Genomic DNA, 13,851 nt, shown 5'->3' on the forward strand with positions numbered 1-13,851 from the left:
CGTTTCCTTTGAAATAAATCACCAAAACGGAAAAACAATTGTACAAGTATGAGTAACAAAGAGGATTAAATTATAAGCTAACTCTCATGGACTTCTTTATGGAAGAAACTTTAACAGCTCTTATAATAATTCCAATTAAAACTCAGCAATAACAGAGCAAGTGCACAGTAAACAATGTTTAAATTATAGTTTCATGGATAAAAATCAATGTTTCATGGATTCAATGGAATTTGCATATTCAGTCTACTCTCTCTCTCCCCCCCTCTCTCTCACTCATGGAATTCTTTATGGAAGACCACTTTAACGGCTCTTATAATCTAATTCAAACTCAGCAATAACAGAGCAAGACATGCAAATATGAACAAAAAAAATTCCTAAAATACAAAATCATAAATATAAGAGAACAGGAAAAAGGAAACAAATCTGCAAGAAAACAAAACTCTAGGGCTAATCAGGAACCCCTAAGCGACATCGGCACCAAGCAGACCAAAAATCCAACTTGATTTCTAATGGCCGTCACTCTCTAGAACGAAAAATCCCGAAAATTAAAAAAAAATACAAGTTATATGGAGAAAATTATAAATTAAAAAAAAATTACTTGATTTCTGAATAAATAAATAAAGAAATAGGAATGAGAAAAAGAAAATTTACCATTGTGCCTAACTAAGCGTAAATTCTTCCTCGGCAACGCTTTCCCATAGCTCAATCCATACCATCCAAACGCCATAAACACTTTTCTAAAAAATTAATTAATTTATCTACTAAATAATATATTCCTCTATCATCATAAAGAAAATGAGCAAAGATTTTTTCATGAACAAACAAAAGAAAGAAAGGAAAGGAAAACCTTGCAAAGCCTGTGTTCGATGGATTGGTGAGAAAGACGGGCGGCGTAGAGAGTGCAGCAAGACTGTAAGAGTTGCCGAAGGGGTTGGGATCACCGAGAGGGTCATCTGCAAAAGAGAGAATTTCACATTTTTTATAAGGAACGAAACGACAATGTTTAGAGATAGAGAGAATGAGAGAAAAGAAAGACAGAGAAGAACGGAGAAGCAAAGATAGGCGCGATAGACGGCTATGTCGTGAGGTACAAAGTCGGTGCCGTCGATGCTTCCTGCTTTGATCGGATGGTACGTCTCTTCGTAGAACACTACATTTACGTTGTCCCTGCTCATCCTGAACCCTAATTTTTTAGATCTCACCGCAGGCGAGGCTTTTTTGCCAGTAAGAAGCAACAGCCACAATGTTTCCGATGCCCCGCGGTGGTGGCTCGCTCGTGCTTTCCCTCTCACCGCCAACGGCATCTGAACCCTACTTTTTTAAATCTCACTACAGGCGAGGCTTTTTTGCCGGTACGAAGCAACAGCCACAATGTTTCCGATGCCCCGCGGTGGTGGCTCGCTCGCGCTTTCCCTCTCACCGCCAACGGCATCTGAACCCTACTTTTTTAAATCTCACTACAGGCGAGGCTTTTTTGCGGGTACGAAGCACCAGCCACAATGTTTCCGATGCCCCGCGGTGGTGGCTCGCTCGCGCTTTCCCTCTCACCGCCAACGGCATCTGAACCCTACTTTTTTAAATCTCACTACAGGCGAGGCTTTTTTGCGGGTACGAAGCACCAGCCACAATGTTTCCGATGCCCCGCGGTGGTGGCTCGCTCGCGCTTTCCCTCTCACCGCCAACGGCATCTGAACCCTACTTTTTTAAATCTCACTACAGGCGAGGCTTTTTTGCGGGTACGAAGCACCAGCCACAATGTTTCCGATGCCCCGCGGTGGTGGCTCGCTCGCGCTTTCCCTCTCACCGCCAACGGCATCTGAACCCTACTTTTTTAAATCTCACTACAGGCGAGGCTTTTTTGCGGGTACGAAGCACCAGCCACAATGTTTCCGATGCCCCGCGGTGGTGGCTCGCTCGCGCTTTCCCTCTCACCGCCAACGGCATCTGAACCCTACTTTTTTAAATCTCACTACAGGCGAGGCTTTTTTGCCGGTACGAAGCAACAGCCACAATGTTTCCGACGCCCCGTGGTGGTGGCTCGCTTGTGCTTTCCCTCTCACCGCCGACGGCATCTGAACCCTAATTGCAGGCGAGGCTTTTTTGCCGGTAAGAAGCAACAGCCACAATGTTTCCGACGCCCCGCGGGGATGGCTCGTTCGTGCTTTCCCTCTCACCGCCGACGGCATATGAACCCTAATTTTTTAAATCTCACCGCAGGCGAGGCTTTTTTTCCGGTAAGAAGCAACAGCCACAATGTTTCCGACGCCGCGCGGGGATGGCTCGTTCATGCTTTCCCTCTCACCGCCGACGGCATCTGAACCCTAATTTTTTAAATCTCACCACAGGCGAGGCTTTTTTGCCGGTAAGATGCAATAGCCACAATGTTTCTGACGCCCCGTGGTGGTGGCTCGCTCGTGCTTTCTCCCTCTCACCACCGACGGCATCTGAACCCTAATTTTTTAAATCTCACTGCAGCAATAGCCACAATGTTTCGGACGCCCCACGGTGGTGGCTCGCTTGTGCTTTCCCTCTCACTACCGACGGCATCTGCAGCCAGCGACCTTCTTTCTCCGCCGTGAGGTCCTCGTGGCATGAGAGAAAAAGCAAACGAGAAGAGAGAATGAGGGGGGGGGGGGGGGGTAAGAGAGAATGCAAGGGAACCGGTAGAGAGAGAGAGCCTGACGGAAGGGGGAGAGAGAGATAAATTTTAACGTGAGAGGGATAGAGAATGCAAGGGAACGGGGAGAGAGAGAGAGAGAGAGAGCCTGACGGAGGGGGGAGAGAGAGAGAGAGAGAGAGAAATTTAAATTAATAAAGAATGGGCACAAATTCTTTTTTCGCACGGAGACCGGAGAGTAACGGTAGAATATATTAAGAGGACGTTTGGTTGGAGGATTTAAACCATGTGATTCGAACCATTTTCGATTTACGTGTATTTTTTGAGAGAAAATACTGTAACGAACCACGAATTATGATTCAAATCAGGGAATGAATCTCTCTACCAAACATCCTCTTAATATATTATAAATTATGAGAAACTGTTTTGAAAAGAAAAGAAATTTATGGGCTTGTTTTTTTATCAAAATTTTAAAAAAATTTTAACTTAGGCTATGTTTGGTTGGGGGAATGGAATGAAAAGGAAAAGCCATTCCACCTAATTCCATTGTTTGCTTTCATTTTTTAGGTTAGAAAGGGCTTTCCTACGCCCATTCACTCATTTTGAGTGAATGGCCATTCACGTAGGGGGCTGTGGAATGGCTTTTCCATTCAGCCCTGATTCACGTTTTCTCCAAAAAGTCCATGATGCCCTAGCCCCCATTTCTTGCTCGACCACCAAGCTCCAGCCATTGACCATCGACGCCATGGCTTCGAAGCTCCCGAACCAACTCCGAGCTCTCTACGCATCCACCACCTGTCACCGGCTTCTCTCTCCTCGATTCCCGAACCCTAACGAAGCTTTCCGAGACCAAACACAATTACTCATAACTCTCTCTCTCTCTCTCTACAGTTCCAATTGGGAGCAACAATGGCGGGCGGAAAGGCGAGGAAAGAGAAACCGAAGCCGAACGCAGCAGCGCACGCTCCGTACCAAAGAGGCATATCCTTCCACAAGTTAAAGGGACAGCACATTCTCAAGAACCCTCTGCTCGTCGACTCCATCGTCCAAAAAGCCGGTATCAAGACTACCGACACCATCCTCGAGATCGGTCCTGGTACCGGAAACCTTATGAAGAAGCTTCTAGAAGCTCGCAAGGCGGTCATCGCCGTCGGGGTCGACCCTCGTATGGTCCTCGAGTTGCAGCGGCGCTTCCAGGGCACTCCTCTCTCCAATCGGTTGAAGGTATTTCTTTATTTCTAAATTTCCAATCTTTTCTTTTTTCCATTGCGTTGCGTTTTTTGTTTCAATATCCGCAGAATTGGTTGTTATGTTTTGGATTCTGGTTAATCCTATATTGCGATTGAGGTTTTCTTCGTTTTGAATCGTGATTTTGATTTTATTATGAATTGAATTGCATATATTTAGCCTTCTTGGTTAAATGAGACTGGTGGCCCAGCCTGGGGACAAGCTCTACTGTCGTCTTACTGTGAACACCCAACTACTTGCCCGAGTCTCGCACCTCCTTAAAGTCGGAAAGAATAACTGCCGCCCTCCCCCGAAAGTGAATTCCTCTGTGGTTCGAATTGAGCCAAGGAAACCCTGGATTGAAGTGAAGCAAAAAGAGTGGGATGGATTTCTCCGGATATGCTTCAACCGTAAGAACAAGACTCTTGGTTCAATCTTTAGGCAGAAGAGTGTCATTACTTTACTGGAGAAGAACTACAAGACTGTACAAGCACTGAAGCTCTCAGGACAAGGTTTGATGGAGGATAATGATAATAAGATGGACTTTTCAAGACTCAGGGACAACAATGAATACCTAAATATGGATGTGGATGATGATGATGATGGAGCAGATGAAGAAATGATAATAAGATGTGGATATGGATGGACTTTTAGCTCTAGCATTTGGTGATGTAGAAGGGGAGCCATCTGAATTCAAAAACAGGGTTTTGGCCGTGTTGAAGGAGGGCAATTTTGAAGAGAAGAGATCGTCCAAGCTCACCCTCTAGGAATTCTTGTATCTGCTTTCTTTGTTCAACAAGGCTGGCATACACTTCTCCTGATTTTGCATGATGCGCCCAATTTAGTTCGCTAAGTTAGCGGTTTTTGTTGTCTCTTTCTTCTCTATTTATTTGTTTCAACAATATTGTAAAAGTTATTATTGTAGAATGCATTTGCAATAGTAAGCCATAATGAGTTTCCCAATACCAAATGCTAATTTGTTGTGAATTTCAAAGGGGATAATCGATTTTTTGCTCCCTAATAAGTCTGCTAATTGGTATTTCATAGTCTCTGAAAAAAACAAAAAACAGAAGAAAACAATCCACCACCCCAAGCGAAAATGTGACTTGAACCTGAGGCTGAGGAGGAACTGCCTCTTGCACTTGAGCCTCCATAATGCTGCAGCATAATCAACCCACCACCCCACAATTAGACTTTTACTTAACAATATTGGCAACTGAATTAACCCAATTAGGTTAACCTCTTATTTTATATTACATGAGGTTTTGTGCATCCTGAAGAAATAAACATCAAACCAACAAAAAATCAAGCCAAACGTGAGTTTTGAAAATTTGAACTTACATAATTGAGGATAAAGTGGCTGTGTTTTTCAACTGTGATTCTATCCAAACTTTTTCTTTATTATTTTATTGAGTAAGCTTTCACGGTTCTATATAAACTTTACCTATCAAAAGGCACGCCTTCATTAATAGCTCAACTATATATAAATGGTGATCAACATCTTATACAGAAAAAGATATAGATCTCCAAAAGAGAAAAATAACTAATTAGGATTATACTTCACTTTGTTAAATTATATTAACTATGAACTTGCTTTACTTGACATATGACTATATTTTGAAATTATATATGTAGTTGAATAATATATTGTCATTTTTATTATTGACAGGGGCCAAAGTTATACTTTTCAGAGAACATATCATGGTAGATGCCAAAAATTATCATATTTGAGCTTGTGATAATTTATTATTACATAAAAATATCAAATATTATTTTTTTTACAATTGAAATATAGTTTTTAAATTATTATCCTTCAAATAAAAAGTTTTTTTTAATAGTTAAATTATTTTTTTACTATTTTAATTAATTAAATTATTAAATTATTTATGATTATTAATCAAGGGTATTTTTGTCAAAATACAGTTTATTTTCATTCCATTCCGTTGTCAACCAAACAACATAATCCTCATTCAGGTATTGATTCCATAACTCCAATCAAACAAAAGAATCAGTTTATGATTCCAGCACATTCCAATTTCATTCCATTATCATTCCGTCACTGAAACCAAACGCACCCTTAAGTTATAATTTTGGGGTTGTTCTTTTGTAACAAAACTCAAAAAAAAATTTAAACACGAGTTACAATTTTAATTAAGTTCATATTCTTTTGTAAAATTTGAGTTTGAACTCGAGTTTGGGGCTAAACTCGAGTTTAAGTTTTCCCTTCAACTCGAGTTCATAAACTCAAACTCAAGTTAATGAACAGTATTTTTTATATTCTTAAAAATGTCATAACTTTTTTGTCTTAATTTTGATTGAGATGATTTTTTTTGTACATTCACAACGAAAAGACGAATAAAATCTCACCCATATATCCTATTAAAATTTTTCCTCACCATTGAGTTTCTGACCAAACAGCAGCGTCGACAGCGGCTACTGGTCGGGATGGACTCATCTACGAGTTTTGAGGCTGAAGGTGGGGGCGATGTCGCCTACAGCAGCCCAGAGGAGAAACGACAACGGCGGCGGCAGCAAAAACAACCACCACAAATGGCGATGCTCCGGCCAAAATCGAGATGTGAAAAGGGGTGGTTTTTCTTTTTCTCTTCATTCTGAATGTACAGGAGCTAAAATTACCTCAATCGGAGGTCGGCCGGAGGAGATATCGCAATCAGAAGTTTCAGTTGTTTTCGGAACTTCGTGCAGCTTCATTCGAAGGAGTTGGCAACCACATGACAGCATTTCGAACTCAGCTCAACGAGAGCTTTCCGATGAGCCAGGAGGTGTGTAAAACAAACACCGAAAACGTCGTCAACGACTGATGGCCGTCAGCAGGGAAGAGAAAGAAAGAAAGAAAAAGGAAAGAGAAAAAGAAGAAGAGAAAGAGAGGGAGGGTCGGGTTCTTGGATCAAATGATGGACCCTTTGACTAGTCAAACTTTGACAAAGTCAAAGTTGATGGAATCTCAAATTTTGACCCACTTTTCAAAAAATTTTGCAATTGAGCCCAAAATTTATTTACAAAATTAAACCCCTAAAATTTTGGGTGTTAAATTTTCATTGGCCATTTATTATATGAAAATAACGAGGAAAAATTTGCTTACCCAAGGAGATGTTTGGAATGCTCTATAAAATCTGTATCATGAGATTAAGGGCATGCCATACGTCAACTTTCACAAAAGTTCCAGCCTGCCTGTTAGCATAAAAATCGGTTTTTCTAAAATGGAAAATAAAACTAACAAGGGAGAAACAATAAGTAAAAAAGTTCAAGAACAGCCAACAAGAAATAAAACTCAAAATAACACAGCTCGTTATATCTACTCCCACTGACAAAGATGACCAATAAAGATAAACACATCTTAAAGCGTTCAACAGAAAATTGGGTAATCAAGCAAATCGCAACGCGAATGCCCACAAACAACAGCCAAATGAAGATTTTTTGTATTTAGTTTGCAAAGAAATGGGAATTAATATGTATATGTACAATATATAAAGAAAAAACAAAGTGTTCATAACAGTGTTTTAAAAAGCGCCTGAGGCGCACGCCTTGAGGCGCGCCTCGTGGCGAGGCGCTAGAAAAGCGCCTCCATTCCTACGCCTTAGAGGGTAGGAGTTGAGGCGTGCGCCTCAACCGCTTGAGGCGCACGCCTTTGAGCGGTGCCTCAGGCGGTTAGTGAGGCACACGCCTTGCTTGTATAGGATTTTCAGTGGGTTTTTAACCCTAATTGAATTAGGCCGGCCAACCCCGAAAGCCCAAATACCAGAGACTGAAAACATAACCTCTCCCTCTGCGAAATCTTCTCATTCTTTCGCGCCTCTTCCGCCAACCGCCGTGCCTCGTTCTTCTTCGCAGCTCCTTCATCGCCGACCGCCGTGCCTCATTCTTCTTCGTAGCTCCTCCTACTCCTTCGCAAGGTTCCTTCTACTCAACCTTTTTTTTTGCATTTTGAAGGCTTACTCGATTATTTATATATTAAAGATTTTTATTCTTATGCATTGATGTTCCTTATGTGTTTATGAGAGAAACAACTAAATGCTATATTGTTTGTTTTTCTCTTGTAATTCTGGTTTTTTTTTTTTGTTTAAGTTAGGAATTAGGATGAGACCTCCACAAAATGCTAGCGGTAGTCGTAGTGGGAGACGGGATCCGGCTTGAAAATATGGAAAAGAAATTACATCAGAAAATGAGGACTATGTTTACCTCCAATGTGTGTTTTGCAATCAAATTATTAAAGGAGGTGTTAAGAGGATGAAAGAACACCTTGCTTGCACTCATAAGAATGTAAAGCCTTGTCCTAAGGTTCCTGATGATGTGAACAAAGAAATTAATGACTATATGAACAAGTGGGCTGTTGAAAAACAGTTAGCGCATCAAAAATTTGAAGAAATGGTGGATGTTGACTCTTATTATGGTGATGGATTTGTCGACTCTTGTCAATCGCCGCAAGTGGTTAGTGATAGAGGAGTTAGAGGTCCCATGGACAGGTTTTTGAACAATGTGGATGATAAAGAAGCAAACGAAAGACCTTCCCTTAGAACGACATCAAGAGATAAAGATGCCCGTTCTCGAGTATATCTCAACATTGGTAGGTTCTTTTATGAAAATGCACTTGCTTTCAATATTGCTAGGAGCCCCTCCTATTTTAATATGTGTAGAACATGGATTTTGAAGGAGGTTAAAATGACTTGGAAACAAACAGGAGTTTTTATTTTATTTGATGGCTAGTCGGATGCTAGAAATCGAGGTTTGATCAACTTTTTAGTCAACAATCCTCATGGAACTATTTTCTTGAGATTTGTTGATGCCTCTGATAAAAAGAAAGATGCAAATCTATTGTTTAAGATGCTTGACGAGATTGTTGAAGAAGTTGGGGAAGATCTTGTTGTTCAAGTTGTGACTGACAATGCAAGTGCTTATAAGGCTGCTGGAGCAAAACTAATGGAGAAACGAAAACACTTATTTTGGACTCCTTGTGCTGATCATTGCATTGATTTGATCCTTGAGAAACTAGGAGAATTGCCACAACATAAAAGGGCTTTGGTGAAAGTAAAAAAAATTAGCAATTATGTGTACAATCACCGTTGGGTGTTGTCATTGATGAGAAAGTTTACCAAAATGGATCTTGTTCGACTTGCTGCAACAAGATTTGCTACTGCCTATTTGACTTTGGAGTGCAGATATAGACTAATACAGCCTCTACAATCTATGTTTGTATCGGAGGAATAGAACAGTAGTTCATATGTAAAGAAACCGGATGGGAAAGAGGTGAAAAAGATAGTCATATAGGATAATCAGTTTTGGGCTGCTGTTGGGTATGTTCTTAAGTCTACACAACCCATAGTGAAGGTGTTGAGAGTAGTCGACTCTGAAAAGATACCCGCCATGGGATTTATATATGGGGCTATGGACAAGGCAAAAGAGGAAATTGCTAAAAACTTGGGAGGTAAAGAGAAAGACTACAAGGGAGATTTGGGAGATCATTGACAAAAAGTGGGATTTTCAGTTGCATCAACATTTACATGCCGCGGCATACTACTTGAATCCAAGTATTCGATACTCTGATAATCCTTCCAACCATCCTGAGATCAAGCTTGGTTTGTACCATTGCATGAATAGGATGTTTAAGGACTCAAATGATCTAGAGAAGGCCGACCTCCAACTAGATGAATTTCAACAAGATGAATTTCAACAGAAGAATGGGTTTTTTGGCCTTCGTCAAGCTCAAGGATCATACATGAAATGCAATCCTAGTAAGTAGAAACTATCTTATTAATTTTGACTAATAAAACAATTTAGATTGTTTGACTAATTATTTTCATATCAATTTTAAATTCAGATGATTGGTGGTCCCAATTTGGAGATAGTACCCCAGAGTTGGCTAGCTTTGCAGTTAGAGTTTTGAGTCTCACTTGTTCATCTTCGGGATGTGAACGCAATTGGAGTACCCACAACCAAGTTCATACCAAGAGAAGAAATCGCTTGACTACACAAAAGATAAATTCCTTGGTCTACATCATGTTCAACAAGAAGCTAAAAGATCAACATTTGAAAAAAAAGGCACTTCAGCAAGATGAGGATCCCTTAATCATTGATGAGTTGCCAAGCGAAATTCCAACAGAAGAAGCAATTGACAATCTTGACATTGATCTTTTTGAGGATGGAGAAGGTACTAGTACTAGTACTAGAGCTCAAAAAAGCTCTAAAAAGAAGAGGACAAGTTTGTGGCAAGATATGCCGTATGAATTATTAGTTGTCTTCTCTATTATTTACTCTAATTATCATATAAGAGATAGTAACTTAAGTTTAATTTTTATAATTAGGTGATAGAGGCAAGGAGATCATGCAAGAGGATGAAGAAGAAGAGTGGATAGACTTGTGATTCTTACACTAACAGCCAAGAATTCATGGACAATGAGAGATTTAAATTGGCTGATGCTTCTCTTAGTAGTGATGATGATTATTGATTGATGACTTGGGAAATTAGGCTTTTAGAAGTGCATTATGATCCTTATGATATTATAATTTGATAATTATTTAGTCTTTATGTGGATATTTAATTAAATTTCATGATTTTAATGATTATTAAGTATGGATTTAGTTTTTGTTACTATTATTTTTTTTTTTCTAAATTTTTTATAGGCAGTTTTTGAGGCTTACACCTCGCCTCGTAAAGGCAAAACGCCTCGAGGCCCGATACCGCCTTTTAAAACCTTGGTTCATAAGAGCTTTAGAAATAGTAAGAGAAAATTTCTTAAATAATTTGAACAAACAAAAACTCACATAGAGACATACCATGAACGAAAAAAACAAACAATTTCGTGTTCCAAGTCAATGCCTTAACTTTTGTTCTCTTTTGAAGAAACATATACATACTATCAGCCCAAAATAAAAAATAAATAAAAATAAAGCATGCATGAGAAAAAAGACAATCTGCAATATCCAAAAGGAAAAAGGAGTTAATTTTAGGATTAGAAATAACTTACTCTATTATTTTTCCCCTAAAAAGAAATAACTTGCTCTGTTGCAATGGAGCATATTTTTCTTGTAAAGTCTCCCTTGAGTTCTTGATCACTTCAAGTAACAACCAACTCTTTCGAGGGGCTTCAGGAATAACAAGCATATAGAGATGCTTGAATTAAAAAATTAATGAAGATGAGAATGTCAAGCACAAGTATTAAAGAGAACAAAAGAACGCAACATGAACAAAAAATTATTGAAGATGAGGATGTCAAGCACGAGTATTAAACCGTATCAGTTCAATATGAAGAAATACAGCCAAAAGAAAGAAGAGATTTGGTTCCAAGGGGGATTCCATGTACCCCAAACTTATTATTCAAGCAACCTGTGCAAACATTTCATGTATTTCCACTTCCAATACTTGGAACAATATCAAACATAATTCATGAAATGAACAGCAATATGATCATGTATCACAGCTTCACTGCAACAATATTTGTAACAAACATTCCATGAGCACACACAAAAAATGAGGTATAAAATGATGATCCAATATTTCAGTACTTATTAAGGAACCCATGTTCTTACCTTTAACAGACGTTTTAGTAGACTTATTCAAAATCTAAGCCCTTCTTATTGCCATCTTTCAAGTTCCACCTCAATTCATCATCCCACCTCTCACCCTGAAACAAATACCACATTGCTTGTGATTATAATTTAGGTACAAAATGCTATACGTAAAAGAAAATCATAAACAACCATCCTTCTCATTTTGCAACCAACCAAATGTTGCAACCATCCTTCTCATTTTCAATTGATAGCCTAGCAATAAAATCTCAGCAACTTAACAATTTGTGTCCATAAAACCAGCACTAACTAGCATTTCACTCTCTCTCCCTCTCTCTCTCTCTCTCTCTCTCTCTCCTTTTTTCTTAAATAAATATAACCGTTTAAACTCTTATTAAAGAGACTGTTAATAATAAACTAGTTGAAGCCCGTGTGCTTCGCATGTGTGAGGCCCAAGATGAGAATTAATTCTTTTATTCAAAGACTAAAGTTGAGTTCTTGAATTCCACTATAAAAATAGAAGTTTATTATTTATTTTCAATAAAATAAATGATAACTAAAAAATGATTGGACTATGTTGTTAGGAAGGAATATTCCAACATAATTACAACCAAGTCAATTCATGGTCATTGCAGAATGAATTCAAACTGTCCCAAGTTTTTAATGCCTCACAAGTCATAAGTAGCATGTTAAATAATGAATCTTAAATGGCAGACATCACATAACTAATTTTAAATATTCATAATCTTGTGTCTTCTATGGGTCAAACAAAAACATTCAAATGTTTATAGTAACATCCAAGATTAAACCACAAACCAGCATTTTAGTCCATTCAAAGACAACTTGTTAAAGCTATTGGAAGGACAAAAAAAAAAAAAGAGGAAATTTTCATTCCAAAACCCAGCACAGAGGACATGTCCGTTCCCTCTTGAATCAAAGAAAATATGTCCATCAATCAGCCAAAAACTCAAAAACAAAACCACAACAACAAACAAAACATGGAAAACACGGAACTTGCCATGATTGCAAGAAAAAGGGTAATATCAAAGGTGATGAGGAATAAGTATATAGGATATTAGGATTTAGTTGATTTCAATGTTTAATTTTGATTTTGAAGTTATGTTTATCTTTTAAGATTTAGGATATTAGGATTTAGTTAATTTCAATATTTACTTTTGATTTTGACATTAAGTTTATCTTTTAAGATTATTTGAGATAATTTTTTATCCCTTTGGATTATTTAGAATATTTACTTAAAGTTTACATTATTAGTTTTATAGATTTCTATAAACGTCATAGTAATTATAATTTCAAAAGAGAGTTTTTGGTTGATTAATAAAATTTTGAGATTTCTACTTCCATCTTCTGTTATTGTTCTCTCTTAATCCTCTAGTCTCTCGTTTCTGGTTCTGTTTCTCTCTCTCTATTGGTTCCCTTTCTTTTTATGATTGTCTTCTCTAATTAGATTCCAACTCTTCTCTCTTTATCTTGTGCCCGACATCAAAAGGAGTGCTATAACCTTTTTAAAATAAATCTTAACATATACATGGGGAAACAAAAGGGTTCAATCCATCACAGCACCCTGCTCCCGGAAACAAATATATAAAATTTTCACATAAAATTGTAATGAGGTATCAATATTTAACCTTTTTAAATAAAATTCTAATGAGGTGTCAATATTTAACCTTTTTAAAATAAAATTTTAATGAGGTGTCTATTTAAGAGGTGTCAATAATTTGCCTCTGCGAGGCGTAAGCCTCGAGGCATTTTGAGACGTAAACCTCAAAATAACCGCACAAAAACAATTCAATTAAATAGGAACTATGAACAACTACATAATAAACCTCAATGTAATTATGTAATAGGCAGAAAGTGCAACTGAAGGTAATTCCAAAAGAGTTGTCCAAGAATGGAAAACAGAACATTGTCTAGATAACAGACAATAAACTGACCATTCTGAAACACAGTCCTCACAGAAAATGAGCTTGCAACGAAGTAGGATAGGAGCGTGCATCTTCTCTTGCCATATAGTGCATAGATCACCAGCTGTATTCACCTGTTTCTGACAACTGATGGGTTAAAATTGCATTACTTAAATATAAAATTTCCCTAAACAAAAACTAATTAAAAAATCTTCCAAAGAAAGAAGGCATATAGAACAAATACACAATTTTTCCCTATAAAAACACGGATGAAATATCTTCAAAAGAAATAAGGCAAATAGAAATAACAGACACAAGTCTAGGCAGCACAGGTTCCTCAGAACATCTAGATGGTAATTAGAAGTTCAACAAATTCTAAACAAGAAAATTACTATAAAAGATATGACATTGTTGATTCATATGTGATGATCTTGCACATGTGTGTCTCAAGCCATGGCAAGTTTGTTAGCATACTCTATGCAAAACTAAATCCAATTACCTGCTCAGATGTCCCATATGCTCCATAGTGCACTTCCTTACGCGATAAAGCTTTCAGTGCAG

At 38.2% G+C, this 13,851-nt stretch overlaps 1 long non-coding RNA gene and 1 pseudogene across 1 annotated transcript; one reads left to right on the forward strand and one right to left on the reverse strand.

The window, feature by feature from the left end:
- Positions 1 to 853: 853 nt before the first annotated feature.
- LOC112093605 lies at positions 854 to 13,851 on the reverse strand. Its single transcript, XR_002903129.1, has 6 exons — positions 13,790 to 13,851; positions 13,321 to 13,424; positions 11,390 to 11,484; positions 10,828 to 10,945; positions 6,948 to 7,036; positions 854 to 953 (listed from the first exon to the last, which is right to left on the reverse strand). It is a non-coding gene; the product is annotated as an uncharacterized LOC112093605 (long non-coding RNA).
- LOC21398332 lies at positions 3,494 to 4,665 on the forward strand (annotated as a pseudogene).

This window comes from Morus notabilis, unplaced genomic scaffold (genome assembly GCF_000414095.1).
Source record: "Morus notabilis unplaced genomic scaffold, ASM41409v2 Scaffold70, whole genome shotgun sequence".
Classification (NCBI taxonomy): Eukaryota; Viridiplantae; Streptophyta; class Magnoliopsida; order Rosales; family Moraceae; genus Morus; species Morus notabilis.